Source organism: Protopterus annectens, chromosome 15.part0 (genome assembly GCF_019279795.1).
Source record: "Protopterus annectens isolate FY-2018-M chromosome 15.part0, PAN1.0, whole genome shotgun sequence".
Taxonomy (NCBI): Eukaryota; Metazoa; Chordata; order Ceratodontiformes; family Protopteridae; genus Protopterus; species Protopterus annectens.
In genome coordinates this window covers 43,590,855-43,595,820 of record NC_056749.1, presented here as the reverse complement: position 1 = coordinate 43,595,820, position 4,966 = coordinate 43,590,855, and positions in this window count along the sequence as shown.

Here is a 4,966-nt window from a genome sequence, read left to right as displayed (position 1 = left end):
ATGTAGTCCATCGGTGGGGTATTCCTCCAGTAGATCTTTTTGCTTCCTCTCTGAACAGACAATTTCTGCTGTTCTGTTTATGTGCCAAGTCCTCTGTGAAAGCTCTGTCCCTTCCTTACAAGGAATGATCTTCATGTTTCACTGTTGCAGTCCTCCCATATGAGTTATCCGCCTCCCGGTAGCCCTCAGTCAGCCCGGATACCAAAGTCCTTGGTATATGACGTCAGCTGCCGCTGGTTGTAAAACTGATGTCAGAACGTCTGGTATAAAGGGAGGCAGCCAATGCCATTTCCTCTCTTTCTTGCCACGGAGCCCAAAGCAGATGCAATTCGCCGGTCAGCTGTTTAACTTCGTTTCGCTTTCAGACTACCAAGTTGAAGACTCCTTCAGATATTTACCCCGTTGGGGATCCTTGTTTCTTGTTTTAACGAATGTCGGATAAAGTTAATAACTGTCTGGCCTGTGGAAAACAGATTCTGCACTGTGATTTCCATTCCTATTGTATAGCTTGTTTGGGCCTTGAGCACGACATCCCTAACTGTGATCTCTGTGCTTCCTTTAACCCGCATACCATATGCCGTAGATCTAAGATTTTGTATAAGCATTTCGGAGTCTGGCCTAAGTTCGTTGGTATGGCATCTTCTGGTCTCCCGACTTCAGATATACCTAGGAAATGCAAAGACAAGGATTGCGACAGGCCTAGGGTTAAATCTACTAATTACACACCGGTGAAATTGGTTGTCAGCACAGTGGTAGTCAGTGAGGTGCTTTCGCAGCCCCTGCAGTCAACAGATTTTCAGCCACAAGCCTCTGCTGAGACCTTTACGGAATCTTCCATGCCGCAGCTGCTATTTCATCTTCAGACCCTCTGCCTGTCGCCGCCTTAGATGGGTCCAGAGCCGCTTTTCAGGCACCGGCTTCTGACGCCTCTTCTTTTTGACATGAGACCAGAACCAGACCGACTACCTTAGTTCAGACTTCTGCAGTTACTAGGCCTCCCGAGTCCCTCCAGATTGCTAGTAATCCTTCCAGCCACAAACCTACTCACAAGCAGGTGTCGGCCTCCCCTCCTGTACCTCAGTCCCAGTGGGTAAAGATGGCTGGTGATCTTTCCCTGATTAGGGGGCTCTCACCCCCCCCACCCTTCAAAGAGGGCTAAGGAATTATCTCCTGATGTCTTGTCAGTCTCAGATTCTGAGGTTTCCAGTCTGATGAAGTTTAAAACTTTTTAAACAAAAGCGCTTATTTTTATTAATTTAGGTGAAATTATTCAATTGTTAATGTTAAAATTTGTCTAGTTACAAGTTTGTTTCAAATAAAATAATTCATATTTTAAATCTGGCTGGTGGCTTTTCGCTCTTGCTATCTAGTAGTTTGTAATTTTTAACTGTAATATGAGGTTTCCAGTATGTTTGCTGGTGAAGGAAATTCTCAACTTTTTTCTGGCTTTGAAGATTCTGATGCTGAGGACTCTATCCCTTCTGCCTCCCCTCCAGAAGATTTTTCCTTTGGGGATACTTTGAATACTCTTAGGGGGCATTTTAAATGGGAATGTCAGGATTTTCCACAGTTTAAGAAAAGAATCGGGGAATTTTTAGATTTGCCACAGCATAAGCCTCTGGCTATACCTCCATTTTTGGAAGTTTTGGATGATGTTTATGTAGAAAATTATTTTAACTCCTAATTCTGTTCCTCCTGCCCCCAGAAAACCAGATGGGTATTGCAGGGTTCCTGAATCTCAATTCCTTTTTAAAAACCCTACTGCTGATCCAGAAATTATTTCTCAAGGCTCCAAGGTTGTTAAGGCTACTATTGCTAAAAACCCTGTGCCTTCTGATAAGGAATCTAGGGCCTTGGACAGGTGGGGTAAAAAAGTCTATACCTCTGCAACTCTTGCCATTTGATCCATGAATTGTCTTTTCCAAGTGCTTAAGTATCAGCAGCATACTTTGGAGGCTATTAAGACTAAAATTGGAGATATTCCTTCCATGTCGGAGAACAAAGATTTACAAGACTTACTGAATTCTGTCACTTTAGTTAATAAACCTTCACTTCATTGTGGTTTTGACACTTTGGAGGCTTCCTGCAGAGCAGCAGCCACTGGTTCGGTAATTAGAAGGCATGCTTGGCTCAGGGAGCAGCCTCTTTCTGAACCTGTTAAGTCTAAATTGCTGTAAGTTCCTTTGCACAAGGACAATATTTTTCGTAATGAGGCTGAGGAGGTACCGAAGAAGTTGGAGGATAAGACAAAATCTTTGCAAGCTGTAAAAGATTTCCTTCAGGTTCAGCCTCCTCTGTTTAGTAGGCATTATTCTTCCAAGAACTGGTCTTTCCCTGATCCTGGCAAGCAGGGTCGCTCTAGGCCTAGGGATTTCAGATCTTCCAGAGGGCAGTCTTCTGCCCCTCAAAGGGCTAAGCATTGGCATTCTTCTGCTAAATCGGGGAGTTCTAAGCCAGCTCCCCAAAGCAAACATTCTCAATGACTCCGGCCTTCTTGTGCCTACTTCTGCAGGCCCTGGGTTTCTTTTGGGGAAGGTTGGCCAAGTTTGCAGAGGTATGGTCTACCATCACACACGATAAATGGGTGCTCAGTATAGTAAACCAAGGTTACAAGTTTTACTTTCACACCTTCCCTGTTTTACAAGGATACCCAGAACTCTCAGGGCAGAGGTAGAAACTCAAATTTCTTCTTTACTAACTATTGGGGCTATAGAGCCAGTTCCTACAAATCAAGCAGGCCTATGTTATTATTCAAGACTTTTTCTGGTACCCAAGAAAGTGGGCACCTGGTGCCCTATTCTAGATCTGTCTATTCTAAACACTTTTCCTGGTGATTCCCAAATTCAAGATGCTCAGCCTTCAACAGTTACTTCCAATGCTCGGCAAGGATTCAGGCTGGTAACTTTGGATCTGAAGGAGGCTTATCTGCACATCCCAATAAGGGAAAGTTGCAGGCAGTTCCTTCGCTTCAGGTCTGGGAAAAAACACTTTCAATTCTCAGCATTGCCCTTTGGCGTATCTACTGCTCCCAAAGTTTTTACCAAGTGCCTGGCTCCAGCCATTGGTCTTTGCAGGCAGAGAAGCATGCAAATTTATCCTTACCTGGACGACTGTCTCCTTCAAGCAAACTCCCCAGAACAACTAGAAAAGGATTTGGATTTTGTGAAGAACTCTCGCACCTCTTTGGGTTACACTTCCAACGAAAAGAAGTAAAAGTTGGTTCCTACAAGGGAGATTGTATTCAGACTCGCTCCCAGGAAAACAGCCACCCAGATGGTATTTCTCCCTCAACAGAAGCAAGAAGATTTTTTGGCATACTTCCTGAACTTGGCAAGCATGACCCAGCTTTCAGCAAGGCAATTAAAGCACTGTGGTTCGTGGCTTCATGTATTTTGATGATCCCATATGCAAGGCTGCATATGAGAAAACTTCAATGGTACCTCAAGAATCTTTGGTGTCAACTCACACACAACTTGATTCCTTGTCTACAAATGGAGTTCCTCTGGTGGGCAACAGCCTATTCTCAAAACAAGGGTCTGTCTCTCCGCCCACCGCCTGCCAGCCAGATGCCTCAGATGTTGCATGGGGGGCTCATCTGGTAGGCAGGGGCATACAGGGGACTTGGAGCACCCAGCAGATTCATCTGCACATAAATTTAAAAGAATTTATGGCAGTGCAGCAGGCCTTGCTGGCTTTCAAGGACCTACTCTACCCTGGGACTCTGCTGATCAGGACAGACAATACCACAGTCATGTGGTACATCAACAAGCAAGGGGGCTCATTCTTGCCCCTTGTGCAGACAAAGCATGAGGCTGTGGTCCATAGCAGCATCCATGGGCTTACATCTAATAGCCCAGTATCTTCCATGGGCATATATCTCATAGCCCAGTATCTTCCATGGGCTTACATCTCACAGCCCAGTATCTTCCATGGGCTTACATCTCATAGCCCAGTATCTTCCATGGGCTTACATCTCATAGCCCATTATCTTCCATGGGCTTACATCTCACAGCCCAGTATCTTCCATGGGCTTACATCTCACAGCCCAGTATCTTCCATGGGCTTACATCTCACAGCCCAGTATCTTCCATGGGCTTACATCTCACAGCCCAGTATCTTCCATGGGCTTACATCTCACAGCCCAGTATCTTCCATGGGCTTACATCTCATAGCCCAGTATCTTCCATGGGCTTACATCTCATAGCCCAGTATCTTCCATGGGCTTACATCTCATAGCCCAGTATCTTCCATGGGCTTACAACTCATAGCCCAGTATCTTCCATGGGCTTACATCTCATAGCCCAGTATCTTCCATGGGCTTACATCTCATAGCCCAGTATCTTCCATGGGCTTACATCTCATAGCCCAGTATCTTCCATGGGCTTACATCTCATAGCCCAGTATCTTCCATGGGCTTACATCTCATAGCCCAGTATCTTCCATGGGCTTACATCTCATAGCCCAGTATCTTCCATGGGCTTACATCTCATAGCCCAGTATCTTCCATGGGCTTACATCTCACAGCCCAGTATCTTCCATGGGCTTACATCTAATAGCCCAGTATCTTCCAGGGAGGCTGAACTCCTTGGCGGATCATTTGAGCAGACATGTTCTGGATCCTCACGAGTGGCAACTGAACAAGGACATTTTCCATCGCATCACTCATCATTGGGGCACCCCACAAGTGGATCTTTTCTCCTCTCACACCGATCATCTCCTTCCAACCTTCTGCACCAGGGAGTTTCACAACAAAGCTTGGAGGGTGGACGTGTTGTCCTTCCCATGGACACATCTCTCAGTTTATGCATTCCCTCCTCTGTCTCTTCTTCCCAGAGTGCTGCTAAAGATAAGGGACGAAAAACCAAAGGCTGTTCTGATAGCTCCAGATGGGCCCAGGCAGCATTGGTGTCCCCTCCTTCACAGCCTTTCACAGGCTCAGCCTTGGCGTCTTCCCCTGGTACCAGAT